At 38.0% G+C, this 14,809-nt stretch overlaps 4 non-coding genes across 4 annotated transcripts; all 4 read right to left on the minus strand.

Annotated features, from left to right (window-relative positions):
• Window positions 1–422: 422 nt before the first annotated feature.
• On the minus strand, window positions 423–541 carry LOC145678288 (5S ribosomal RNA). The gene has a single exon (XR_014130340.1). It is a non-coding gene; the product is annotated as a 5S ribosomal RNA (ribosomal RNA).
• A 177-nt stretch (window positions 542–718) lies between these two features.
• Window positions 719–837, minus strand: LOC145678290 (5S ribosomal RNA). The gene has a single exon (XR_014130342.1). It is a non-coding gene; the product is annotated as a 5S ribosomal RNA (ribosomal RNA).
• Window positions 838–13,880: 13,043 nt separating this feature from the next.
• Window positions 13,881–13,999, minus strand: LOC145678289 (5S ribosomal RNA). The gene has a single exon (XR_014130341.1). It is a non-coding gene; the product is annotated as a 5S ribosomal RNA (ribosomal RNA).
• Window positions 14,000–14,176: 177 nt separating this feature from the next.
• LOC145678291 (5S ribosomal RNA) lies at window positions 14,177–14,295 on the minus strand. Its single transcript, XR_014130343.1, has one exon. It is a non-coding gene; the product is annotated as a 5S ribosomal RNA (ribosomal RNA).
• Between the last annotated feature and the right edge of the window lie 514 nt (window positions 14,296–14,809).

Below are 14,809 nucleotides of genomic sequence, written 5' to 3' on the forward strand. Positions count from 1 at the left end.
ACATTATTCGAAAGAGTTAAATCACGAAATTTGCTTCATTCTGTTATGTAGAAACACGTTGAAATCCAATTTCTATATGCTGTTAGTAAAAAAGTAAAGCACATAGCGGAGATGTGTCGTGCTTGTATACGAAAGGCATTTACTCGCCGGAGATCTACACTTAGTCATAATAATTTACTTTTAAAAAGTGGTAATACATTCCGTGTTAAGTATAGTAGTAGGTGCACACGGATCGGAAATCAGGTTATTTTAATGTGCCGTGCAAATAAACAGGCTGTTAGTGTAAGAAATAGTGGGTATAACGCTTAGAATATCGATTAATCGCTATGAAATAATGTTGATAAATTATCTCTTGAAAGTACTATAAAATTAATGTTTCTAGTATTTTCGTACTTGAAGGATAATGAAATTTGAAAAAGAGATGCCAACAGCACCTGGTGTTCCCAGGCGGTCACCCATCCAAGTACTGACCAGGCCCGATGCTGCTTGACTTCGGTGATCGGACGAGAACCGGTATATTCAGCATGGTATGGCCGTTGGCGAATGCATATGGCTTCGAGTGAGTTATTGTAGCTACGTAGGTTTGTCGGTGAATACTCAAAAAGACCAGCGCGTGGAAAGCGTTGCTAATTGTTTTAAGTAATGCATGATTACGAAATTATCGTGGTGAACGATGTGAGAATATTCGTCTTTGTGAAAAACAAAATTAGAAAAAGTATACCAACAGCACCTGGTGTTCCCAGGCGGTCACCCATCCAAGTACTGACCAGGCCCGATGCTGCTTGACTTCGGTGATCGGACGAGAACCGGTATATTCAGCATGGTATGGCCGTTGGCAACTACCTTTTCTTCAATGTCCTGTTAAGGAAGTATGTTTTAAGTAAGAATTGACATTATTAACTATAAAGGCAAGCATATTAACGTCGTTAACATTACTTGGAATATACTAATATTCGAATAAATATTTGAATGTTCGAATGATGAGTGATTCGGATGTTCATAGTGCCACTGTGTCCTATCGAGTTTACTATCACGAACCACGTATGAAATTGTATATAAATAAATAAAAATAAATCCTTTATTAAGTATTGATTACAGGAAAAAGGCAAACTTACATTCTTTAATGTACACAATGAAATGTATGAAAGATATTTTTAAGATATGTTTCACTTACCCTTTATAACGCAAGGTAGTTTTCAGTGTAGCATTCTCTTCAGCTGCGAGATAACGTAAGGCAGATGATCATTCAGTCGTGAAGCACTAAAATGTAATATACATTTTAACTATTATCGATAAGAATTATTTACTGCAGGGATGCAAATAAAGTGAGGCAAATTAGTAAATAAAAACCGATACTGTAACTGATAATATAATTAGTTGTATCTGTATTAGTTGTATATACAGTAATCGCACGATTATCCGCGGAGTTGGATGTTGGCATAATCGCGCATAATCAGCAGTATGAGCAGAAAAGGGAAATGAAATGAAATATTTAGATTTACGTCGCATACTTATACCGGTTACGCTAAAGGAGACGGTGATGATGAGTACTGAATGAAGAAAGTGGGAGGAAACGGGAGAAACCCGAGAAAACCCATGAGCACGGTCTTTATGCACGACAAAGTTCACACGGCACGAGCTGGGATTGAATCAGGGACCCCAAGCACCGGAGGCCAAAAAACGGACAAAAAGTCTTTCGTGCAACTTTCGTTTTCGGTAAAAAGTTTACACATAATTTAGAAAGAGTAGTTTTCTGGTCTTTTTATTTCACAAGTTGGTTCATGTCTATATTTTTTACATGCATAAAAAATTTTTCAACTCCCTTGCTTATTTCCTGTTAAAGACCTCTACCTCTGATTGTATTTTTTGCACATATTCTTATTGTTTTCAGACAACATTTCTAAAAGCGTAATTTATCGTCAGCAAGAAAAGAAAAGGAAAGCCTCGGATAGTGGAATGTGTACTGTATATATATATATATATATATATATATATATATATATATATATATATACGTATTAGTATATAGTTTTATTTTATACGTCTCCTATTATTACACAATGTGCAGATATTGTCAAAGCGCAAGTAAATATGTATAACTCCCCGTTCTGCACTTAATAACTTGAAAGAAGTTCGGGGAAGGTAGTGTAACAGAAAGTGCAAACAGAAATGAGGGTTTAAAGGCATTTAATATTATTCCGTAGTAGTATGATTTTTTGTAAAAAAAAATATATATATATATATATATATATATATATATATATATATATATATATATATATCTAAACATACATATTCAATGATATAGTAAGAGGTTAGCAGCACTGATAGAACTGCAGAAAGTACAAAACCGTTAATAAGAAAGAGAGAGAGATGGTGGCCGCTTTTGTGCTTTTCATTGGCTAATTCCGAATTGCGCGCGAATACGTACGAGATTTCTTTCTTTTTCCTCTTCGCAGCCCAGATGTTGCCAATTAGAAGTTTTTAGTACTACATTTGTATGAAAATGTTGCCTTTAAGAAATGTGGTTTGCATACAGAGAAAAGAGCAAAATGAATATTTACCTTAGTGGGCATGAAAAAAGACGAAACATTTTGCAAGATGGACACACGAACTTCCTTAATGCAGGCGTTCAGTACATTATTGTAAAGAAAAAAACACTAAAAAGAATTACTTCAATATCCCTAGCAACATTCAACAATTCATAGAGAAAAATCTTTATTTTGAGAACAATGGAAAACTATGTAATTGTAGATAACTACTAAATTTAATGATTAAGGAAAACGTTTAGGCCCGGCCCTTCAGAAAGAAAGTGCACAGAATATTCTCTCATGGAAGCAATTGCAAAATCAACATTTTGTTTGCAGTTATAATTAGAGGATCTATATACAGGGTGTTCGAAAAAGAATGTATCCTCTTGAAAGAAAATATTCTCTGGGCCCCTAATCCTTTATATACCGAAAGGAAGTTTGTATAGCATTTTTTCTTACCTTCGTTAGAAGAATTGAAAGTGACTACTATCGTGACACGGGAGATATTTAATCGATAGTCGAATTACTCACATACTCGAATGAAACACGTCTCTTGTAAGGAGAGGAAAGGCTTCTGTGATCCGCTATCGCAGCTGTGTCATATCTGCAGAGAATGTTAGGACACAAACGTGATCTTTGAGAGCCTCGTGAAAAGAAGTCGCATAGTATCATGTGTGGAGACATCGGGGCCATCTGAAGAACGCTTCATCATTAGGACCAAGGGCGAGTTACGAAACACTCTGGGATATATTTATTAACATAACTTCTCGTCATTCTGCAAGTGTGGTGGAGCTCCATCCTATTGGAAAAGGAAACCTCGGGAGCCCTCTTCATGTGTAGGTATCGTTCACATCTGAAGCATGTGAAGATAGATTACTGTACTATCGTGTACCTAAAATCATTTTCTACGAATACGAACATGTCTACACTGAAGGCAGTGCAGCTCTTTTTCTCTTTTTTTTGGTCATGTATTGTAACGCGGGGCAATGCACACAATAACATGTAATGTTGTGTATCATCATAAAGGGCCAGGGCGATGATTGGATCTTGATGGACGTGGAGAACTGATAGGTGATGTGAGTGGTATTGTGATCTATGGTTGTATGTTTACTGATGAATGCATAAGGAGAGGTGAAGGGGTTGCCTTTTTTTTTATGTCGATCGGGAGGGAAGCGATTGGGAAACTTTTGACTTTGTTTTTCAACCGAATATATTGATTGAATAGGTCGCCGACAATTTTACGGGGCGTCACGTCGTTGCCTTTTTCATGTCGATCGCGAGCGAAGCGAGCGTTTTTTTTTTTTTTTTTTTTTTTTTTTTTTTTTTTTACCGACAATATGTATTGAATCGGTTGCCAACACCTTTAGGGGCGCGTCACGTCCTTCTTTCTGTGCTGATCGCGAGCGAAGCGAGCGCGAAATTTTTGACTTTTTTTTTTTTTTTTTTTTTTTTTTACCCACAATATTTATTCAATCGGTCGCCAACACTTTTAGGGGTGCGTCACGTCCTCTTTTCTCTGCTGATCGCGAGCGAAGCGAGCGCGAAATTTTGACCTTTTTTTCTCTTTTTAATTCTTTTTTTTCTTTAAGAAAAAATATTGATTTCATAGGTCGCGAACATTTTTACGGGATGCAACATCGTTTATTTGTTTTTCCAACCGTCTTTCTGTCTTGAGCCCCCGCCAAGTTAACTTTATGGTGGACAAAAACTATGTGCGGTGGGTTACCGCGGGGTTCTCCCGTTTCCTCCCACTTTCTTCATTCCACCACCATTTCAATCATTTCTCATAATCAGCGCCTCTTTTAGCCTAAGCGGCATAACGTGGGACGTAAAACAAAGATTTCCTTTAGTTGCTTTCTGTCTTGATTACGAGCGCGAAATTTTTTACTTTTTTTTCTTTCTTTTGATATTATTCATTTAATAGGACGGCAACACCTTTACGGGCCGCCGCGTCGTCGTTTACACTTCTTCAGCCCATATTCTTTCTGCTTGTTCGTTTTCCGGCATCTTGTTATCACCGCCCGCGGCAATGCCTATGTCTTTCATCGCTTTTTGAAGCAAATCTTTAATAAATATGCACTCTCACATTTGTACTAATATGCATACCACAGTGGATAGACTGTAACTAGGAAAGCAGAAGCCTGCATATCATATTATTTAACAGTTGAAAGTGAACTGTCATTTTAAGTTTGATTTGATCAGATGAGTGCAGTTCAACTCGTCGACAATTGTGAAGATTCTCGAGGTTAGGGACCATCCATTTTGTGCTTTGTAATGAAAATGGCTGCAGCCAAACTTCTCTGATCTGAATGAAACTTGGCATGATGATACATCTTGACCTGCTCTACAAGTTTATTTAGTATTTTCCGTTGCGCAGGCTTTTGCTTCTCCAGGTTCTCCCATGGAACTGAGAAACGTATTCAGTCGAACTTCTGCGGTAAGTCAGTATATCATCCTGAGAAGTTTGATCGAGATAGCAGAGGTTCGACTATTCGTTTTTCAATTCCATGTGATATTACAACACGGTGAACTAAATTTATATAGAAACACTTTGATTTTGTTTTGTTTTTTGCTAGCATTAAACTGAGAAAATGTTATTCAATAGACAGAGAACACCACTCAAAGAAAAGTACATCATAAGAATATATATATGGTTGCTGTGGTTCTCGGTTTAATTTGCTAGTTAAGAAACTTGCTCTAAATAAGTACATCTTACAGGTGAAAAACTAAGCCAGGCGATAGAATTAAATATAAAGTTATACACTTTTATTTTACGTTTACTAGTGTTGGGTTACTACTGTAAAATAAGTCAGTATATATGAAAGATAACTGTATTAGGTACTATTTTCCACCGGCGGTGTATTCTTGCATAGTGTACTTAATGTTTACAAGCGGGGCGCTACTAGTATGGATGCATGACAAGTGCTATTGAAACTCGAAAACTAACTGGTTTCCACTACCCTTGCTTATACGTATACCCGCGTCGCCTTCGCTCCTGTTCACTTTGGACGCACATTCTTGCTATCGCTCAGGCCCCCAGCTTTCTCCTGTTTTGGCTCCCTTAAATAGTATTCGTGCTTTTTATTGGCCACCTGGCAAAGCACTTGTAATGATTTTACACCAGTAACTCTAAAATACATGTGTATTACTTTATTTAATTCTGTCGTCTGCAGAATTTTTTTTTTTTTCGTACAAATATGCCTTTTCATGCAGAACACTGAATTTTGCCTGTAAATTTTTGAGAATATGCTGTGACGAAACTTGAGCACCGTTCTTCTTTTCTTTCTTATCACGAGTCTTCTTTAGCCTAATGAGCACAATCATCACACGATAACGACTATTCTTTTCATTTAACTTGTAAACAAGTTGAACTAATAATAATAATTGATGTACAAAGGAGAAGTGTCCTACATATTTGAGGTAAAAAATAAAATAAATATACTTCTACTTCATCCGTGTTTACAAAGTTAAATGTTATCGATTTACAAAAAATGGTCACCTATCCACACACTGACCAGGCTCGACACTGCTTGACCATACATATTAAAACATCGGTCCCACTGAATACACAAGTAGTAAGCACATTCACATAAAAATAATTAGGATTACAGTATATAAAATGCGTTAATTAAAATAGCAAATGCCTTACCTTATCACAGGCGATCCAAAGCCACTGCACATCATCTGCTACGCACACTATATTCCTCCAATATTTCACTCACTTCCTATATCACGCAACAGAAAATATTAATAAAATTCACTTAGCAACATTTTCATTTTTAATCAACAATACGTATAACAATTAAGAATAAAATTAATTGTGAGCACATTGTTATAATTAGAATACTGTTTTTATTCGTTTACAAATATGGGATTAATATAGAGCTGGCAGCAACAATATATACAACTCATCCTGTATGTATCGTAAATCCTAACTTGAGAAGACATCTCTGACGCAAACAATGAGACAAGAAATCAAATACTATATCCGACACATTTGGGGTTTATTGAACTTCAATGTTGGAAGATACCACCTTGTCGGTAGTACAAATGTAATATCCTTACAACACGCGGAACTTTTGCCAGGCATATCTAGGAATTTGGGAAGATTAATTGATATCCTTAATGTGCAATGTATGATTATGACGCATTGTTATGTACACGCAGACGGAACCAGGACAATCTATAGATGACATTTGCACTGTGTTTGGACAATTTGTTCGCAGAAAATAACCGTTTTTGTCTATGAATACTTGAGAACATGGAAGGTATGAGATATACATTTTATGCGCAAATATTATAATACAAATCATTGTTAGTTTGGTGGATGCGTGAAAGAAAGAAAAGGAGTAGATTTTTGCAGACGTCCGGATATAAAGCGAGAACTGAGAATACGCATCTATAACATCTATTTTCTTTGTGTTAATGATATCGATGAACTAAACGGGGAAACTAAAATACAACTGTTTGCAGTATAATTCGAAGTATAGTCAAGTGCAGAGGCGTACTCACGGGGTGTCCACCGGGTGCGGACTCCTCGCAAAAGTTCCTAAGTGAACATACATTTGCAGACTTTCTCATTAAATGTAGTTATTAACAGGGAAAATATTGATGTATCATCAATATAAATCTGATCTTACACTTCATCTGTACTCTGTCTGTATCATGTTTTTGTGAAAAAGTAAGTGGAATATTTATCGTGTTTTCGAATGCAGAATAATAGTATATAGACATAGTGGCTTGTAGTATTGGAACCTTGCCCCCCGAAGCTTGGATCCCTTAGAAGAAAAAAAAATGCATGCGCGCCTGGTGAAATGGTTAACGAATTCAGTTCACTCGATGAATCGACAGATAGTAATACACATTTCGACAGATCGACAGCATTCGACAGATACAGACATATGAAAGTAGCACAAGAATTAGGCGAAAGTCCGTGCGTTTCCTCAATTCACGTAGGAAACAACAGAAAATATCAACTACCATAAAATAATCCGTATATATATTTAATTTATTTGGAATAAAATAAATATAGAAACAACCTGTTCATACATAACTACGGTAAGTGCGTTAATTGCTAACGTAAGAACAAATATGAAACAAGGCACAAAATAAAAAAGAAAAATAAAGTTAAAGGGAATAAATATTTAGGCTTGATTGTCATTCGTATTAAGAAGCTGGGTAATAAAATGTTAAAATCTACAGAAAATTATGAAATTAAATCAGGATTTGAAATAAAAGTCTATACATTGGAAGTAGGCCAGGGAGTTTGCAAGGCAGATGTGTGCGACACGCGTTACTTTATAGATTCCCTTCATTGAACTATAGTAAGCAGTACGAAGATGGTACTTTGCGTATAATCACAGGAAGGATTGAAGTTAATTACCATGGTAATATAATTATTTATTGATAAGTATTTCCATGTTAAATTATGAAAATTATAAGCACAAGGAGGGTGAAAAAGTAGTGTGACCGACTTAGCAATGACTGAAACATAAAATAGAAAAGCGAATAAAAACAAATGCCTTTTGAGTTATGTGGAATAAAGTTTCTTCTAGCCAGTAAGGAAGAATAGGATCTGGTGCATTCATTGAATACCTGAAAAAAATCGTTTATCAAAATAGAAGGAAACACACTTATCGTTGTGGCAACTACGAACTTCTGTTTACCTCAGCCCGCCTCAGCAAGTGCTTTCTATCCGGTCCGCGCTCCGTAACCAAACTCAACGCTGCCTGCTAGCGAAAATTTCATTCTTCAGTATCGTTGAGTTTATTGCAGAAAGCAATGGCAGATACGGCATCAGCACCTGCAGCCCCGGCACAGGCTTCTCCTAAGAAGTCTGCAAAGCCTAAGAAACCAAAAACAACACCTTCTCATCCAAGAACATCAGAAATGGTGAACAACGCCATCAAGAATTTGAAGGAAAGGGGAGGAAGTTCACTGCAAGCTATTAAGAAATACATCTCTCAGAACTACAAAGTGGATGCCGAGAAGCTTGCTCCATTTATCAAGAAATACTTGAGAAGTGCAGTTGCTTCTGGGTCTTTGGTTCAGACCAAGGGAAAAGGTGCATCTGGATCGTTTAAGCTTAGTGCTTCATCGCTGAAGGAGAAGCCTGAAGGTGGATCTTCAACCAAGGCGAAACGATCAGCATCAAAGGAGAAGAAGCCTGCGAAAAAGCCAGCAGCTAAACGTCCCAAGAAGACTGGTGAAAAGAAAAAGGCTGCTGCTCCCAAACCTAAGAAATCACCATCTAAAGTGAAGAAGGCAAAAACTCCCAAGAAGCCAAAGGCCCCGAAGCCAAAGAAGGCTACAGCAAAACCGAAAAGTGCTAAGAAGGCTGCACCAAAGAAGAAGTAAATGTGTCAGTAAATCATCTGACATTTTAAAACGGCTCTTTTTAGAGCCATCAAATACTTTGAGAAGAGTAAAATTGTGCTTTTCCTATCATTATCACATGTTCATTCATAGCAATGTATAGTATACACGCAAGGGACTTTGAGTTTTCTTTTTAACCGAAGCACTTCTTGATGTAAGTGCTTTATAACAGAGGGGAATTGAGGGTGGGGAAAGAAAGCTTTCACGGGTGTCAAGAATGGTGTACTCGAAAAAAAATGGGGAACACATTACGTAATGTCAATTTGTGATCACTTACTTTTTCCTTGTTCCTATCTTCAAGTAGCGAAACAGTACAGAAAACGCACTTAATGCATTTGTTAGAAAAACTTTTGCAGGCTGACTGGGTTCGATTCTCGGTGGGAGCTCAAATGTTTCGCATTGCACGTTAATAAGTAGGTCCACGTTTGAAACAGCCTTGCTGCTGAAAGGGACACTAAACTAAAATCAACTCTTTTCAAGGCTGGGGTGAAAGAAATGTTCGAACTTATTACAACTCGTGAAAGTGAAGTAGACTATGTTTCAATTTAACGTCGTACTATTATGATTTTTATGATAAAGGAGACGGGTGATTACGCCTAATGAATGATGGAAATACTGGTGTAATGAGAAAGTGTTAGGAAAAGGGAACACGCTAATAACCACGGATACCGTCTTATAATTCGTAATATTGCTATAAAGAAAAATAGTAACACCAGCAGAAATGTAGGTGTACAATTGAACTGATGTTAAGTACAAACAGACACTTAAAGAAAGTTTAGTTTAACGTTTGCATTCAACAGCAGCGACCTCTGACAAAATAATATTACTTTTGCTACCTTGGAAGAAGTACATATTTCGCCTGCGAGTTCTATCAGATTAATAACGTTGAGAAGGGCAAACAGTGGTTGAATCGAAGTTAAGTTATGCAACATATGGCAAAATCGAACCCTTGACCACATAAAACGAAGATAATCAATCGGTAAACATAGGGGAAAACTAAAGAATATACTTGAAAGATAGGATGATATACGAAACGACAGGAAAACGAAGGTAGATGTATTAACTATGCAACATACGGCGTGAGAATTTAAAAAAAAAAGATAACAAGTATGGACAAGATCCTTGTTAGGATAACAGCATCTCTAAGTAGTGTATTGGTCCTAAAAAGGACCGTTTTTGAACTCAGTGCCAGAACTTCAAACTTAAGCACGTTCCCCACGGATGCGGCGAGCAAGCTGAATGTCCTTAGGCATGATTGTGACTCTCTTTGCGTGAATAGCACACAAGTTGGTGTCTTCGAAAAGCCCTACAAGGTAAGCTTCACTTGCCTCCTGTAAAGCCATGACAGCTGAGCTTTGGAAGCGAAGATCTGTCTTGAAATCTTGTGCAATTTCTCGGACGAGTCGTTGGAAGGGCAGCTTGCGGATGAGCAATTCAGTGGTCTTCTGGTAACGACGAATTTCTCGGAGAGCCACAGTACCAGGCCTGTAACGATGGGGCTTTTTCACTCCACCGGTAGCTGGAGCACTCTTTCTTGCAGCTTTGGTGGCAAGCTGCTTTCGAGGAGCTTTGCCTCCAGTAGATTTCCTAGCTGTCTGCTTGGTACGTGCCATTGCAACTGTCACGACTTGTTTCAAATAATTGCGCGCTGAATGAAGTCAAGTTATATAAAGAGCAAAACCGTTAAATCAAGCTATTTCTCATTGGATAAAGTCAGTCGAAAAGGACAGTTCTCATTGGCTTAGACACGTTTTGTGTTTTTCCTCCGTGCTTTCCCTGCATGATCGAAGGAACAAAACCACGAGTCTTGGGCTGCTTGGGCTTGTATTTCTCGTGTGTGGTGAGCGAAGCAGTAACATATCGAAATGACAGGACGTGGAAAAGGAGGCAAGGGTCTTGGCAAAGGAGGTGCCAAGCGCCACCGTAAAGTTCTTCGTGACAACATCCAGGGTATCACCAAACCCGCTATTAGGCGTCTTGCTCGCCGTGGTGGTGTGAAGCGTATCTCTGGTCTCATTTATGAAGAGACCCGAGGAGTATTGAAAGTATTCCTGGAGAACGTAATCAGAGATGCTGTTACATACACAGAACACGCCAAGAGGAAGACAGTGACAGCTATGGATGTTGTGTATGCCTTGAAGAGGCAAGGAAGAACCCTGTACGGTTTCGGAGGTTAAGTTGGGGTTCCTCCTATTTTGGATATAAAATTGGCATAAACGGCTCTTTTCAGAGCCAACAAATTTATATAAAGGGAAAGATTTACTTTGTGCGATTTTCTGTTAGATTATAAGAATTCGTGTAACTACATTAAAGCCTTTTGATGCACACTAAATTACAGACGTAGAGAGATTAATTTGAGAAAATCATACGTTTTTTTTTACATTATGTACGTTCATGTATACGTATTCATATCATGTAGCAGTATTAATGCTGGAGAAGGGGTTCTGGTTGGAAATTGGCGATTTGTTGGAAGTAGCGAGCATGAGAGATGCGAAACGCAAGTCGGAATTTCTGTTCTGACAGTAGGATGTACGTATAGAGGCTTATACAACTTCTATACTGTGCTGTGAGGGGCGAATAATGCGTTAGAAACCTGAATCTTGTCCTTTATCTTGTTTACGTGGTCTTGGGTTCGATTTCTTTCTTTTGCGGTAGTGTCTATTGTGATTTACATGTAAATTAATGACACTTCGTAGCGGGTTACTAAAATAAAGAGTAATACAAATATGAGATGTAGGTTAATGCATTGTATACTTCACATTATTTACTAAAGAAAGGCAGTAGTTACAAGAAACCTAGGCTCGCTCGTTGGGCACAGTAGCAAATGAGTTCTGAGATCAGAGAATAAGAGTAGTTGCGTATTACAAACCATATACATATAACACATATCACACAAATATGAATATCGACCTTGCAAAGAATAAATCGTACTTAAGTGTGCATTTAATGTCATTACTATGTTGCAAAAGAAATTTAGGAAAGTTTTCTGATCCGCTCTGTTCATGATGTCATTGGGGCATAGTAATGAACAATAATAAATGTCGAGAACATATTGAACAGAGTAATTTCAGCCAAGCCAACGCAAGAGAGAAACATGAGTGCTTTAAGAATGTTGGAAATTCCTTTGTCTAGCATGAAGTACATGAGAATATGTGGTATGAGGTTTTCTTCCATTGCTGAGAATCTGGGCTCGACTGTCCTGTCCTCTGGGTAATATGAGCCCGATGTACGCAAATATCAAAAAAATGTAGCTAGCGACAATACAAAAGGTAATGATCTTATAATTAATAATGTAGTGGGAACTAAGCACATCGCTGTTTGGAGTATTCTAAAGTTAGTGTGACTTCCTATGGGCTTCAATTACGATCGACGACTACACATATACTAATTAATCGAATAGCAGCGAGAATTTCGAATGAAACTAAGCAACTATCTCAGACACTTTTGATGAGTCTGTATATCGAAAACAATTCATTTCAATCGTAAATCTCCTCTATAAAGGGGTTTGTGGCCCTCATAAGGGCCGATTTGTATGAGATATAGGTCTTACATTTATGCCTTCTTCTCAGTTTTCTTGGGCAGAAGTACAGCTTGAATGTTGGGCAAAACACCACCCTGAGCGATTGTAACTCCAGACAACAACTTGTTTAATTCCTCGTCGTTACGGATAGCTAACTGCAGATGACGTGGAATAATCCTAGTCTTCTTGTTGTCACGAGCAGCGTTGCCTGCCAACTCAAGAACTTCAGCTGCCAGGTATTCCATGACTGCAGCCAAATACACGGGAGCGCCAGCACCAACTCGTTCGGCATAGTTACCCTTTCGCAAAAGACGATGGATTCTGCCTACTGGGAATTGAAGGCCAGCCCTGCTGGAGCGGGACTTGCTCTTTCCCTTGACTTTTCCACCTTTGCCGCGACCAGACATTGTTCAATATTCTTTCGTAATAAGATGAGAGGAAAAATTGCGGCCTCCCATGAATCAAGTCAGTTTTGTTACTACTTCAAGCGTGCACCCGAGTGCATCAAATGAAAAGCAAGGCAGTTGGCGCGAATTGAAACACGTACTGTAATTTAAATGAAGTCGATAAATCGGCGGACACATCTAATTTTGCTGAACGAGTGAGTCATCATGCCACCAAAAACTAGCGGAAAGGCTGCAAAGAAGGCTGGTAAAGCCCAAAAGAATATCTCCAAGGGAGATAAGAAGAAGAAGAGGAGGAGGAAGGAGAGCTATGCCATTTACATCTACAAAGTTTTGAAGCAAGTGCATCCTGACACTGGCATATCTAGCAAAGCTATGAGTATCATGAACAGCTTTGTTAATGACATCTTCGAGCGTATTGCTGCTGAAGCTTCTCGTTTGGCCCATTACAATAAGCGGTCAACTATCACCAGCCGGGAAATCCAAACAGCTGTGCGCCTTCTTTTGCCTGGTGAACTTGCCAAGCACGCTGTAAGTGAGGGTACGAAGGCTGTTACCAAGTACACAAGCTCTAAGTAAAAATCTTCTTCAAGATTTTTCATTTCAAACGGTCCTTGTCAGGACCAACACATTATTCGAAAGAGTTAAATCACGAAATTTGCTTCATTCTGTTATGTAGAAACACGTTGAAATCCAATTTCTATATGCTGTTAGTAAAAAAGTAAAGCACATAGCGGAGATGTGTCGTGCTTGTATACGAAAGGCATTTACTCGCCGGAGATCTACACTTAGTCATAATAATTTACTTTTAAAAAGTGGTAATACATTCCGTGTTAAGTATAGTAGTAGGTGCACACGGATCGGAAATCAGGTTATTTTAATGTGCCGTGCAAATAAACAGGCTGTTAGTGTAAGAAATAGTGGGTATAACGCTTAGAATATCGATTAATCGCTATGAAATAATGTTGATAAATTATCTCTTGAAAGTACTATAAAATTAATGTTTCTAGTATTTTCGTACTTGAAGGATAATGAAATTTGAAAAAGAGATGCCAACAGCACCTGGTGTTCCCAGGCGGTCACCCATCCAAGTACTGACCAGGCCCGATGCTGCTTGACTTCGGTGATCGGACGAGAACCGGTATATTCAGCATGGTATGGCCGTTGGCGAATGCATATGGCTTCGAGTGAGTTATTGTAGCTACGTAGGTTTGTCGGTGAATACTCAAAAAGACCAGCGCGTGGAAAGCGTTGCTAATTGTTTTAAGTAATGCATGATTACGAAATTATCGTGGTGAACGATGTGAGAATATTCGTCTTTGTGAAAAACAAAATTAGAAAAAGTATACCAACAGCACCTGGTGTTCCCAGGCGGTCACCCATCCAAGTACTGACCAGGCCCGATGCTGCTTGACTTCGGTGATCGGACGAGAACCGGTATATTCAGCATGGTATGGCCGTTGGCAACTACCTTTTCTTCAATGTCCTGTTAAGGAAGTATGTTTTAAGTAAGAATTGACATTATTAACTATAAAGGCAAGCATATTAACGTCGTTAACATTACTTGGAATATACTAATATTCGAATAAATATTTGAATGTTCGAATGATGAGTGATTCGGATGTTCATAGTGCCACTGTGTCCTATCGAGTTTACTATCACGAACCACGTATGAAATTGTATATAAATAAATAAAAATAAATCCTTTATTAAGTATTGATTACAGGAAAAAGGCAAACTTACATTCTTTAATGTACACAATGAAATGTATGAAAGATATTTTTAAGATATGTTTCACTTACCCTTTATAACGCAAGGTAGTTTTCAGTGTAGCATTCTCTTCAGCTGCGAGATAACGTAAGGCAGATGATCATTCAGTCGTGAAGCACTAAAATGTAATATACATTTTAACTATTATCGATAAGAATTATTTACTGCAGGGATGCAAATAAAGTGAGGCAAATTAGTAAATAAAAACC

This window comes from Thermobia domestica, unplaced genomic scaffold (genome assembly GCF_964235325.1).
Source record: "Thermobia domestica unplaced genomic scaffold, izTheDome1.hap1.1 HAP1_SCAFFOLD_2329, whole genome shotgun sequence".
NCBI classification, from domain to species: domain Eukaryota; kingdom Metazoa; phylum Arthropoda; class Insecta; order Zygentoma; family Lepismatidae; genus Thermobia; species Thermobia domestica.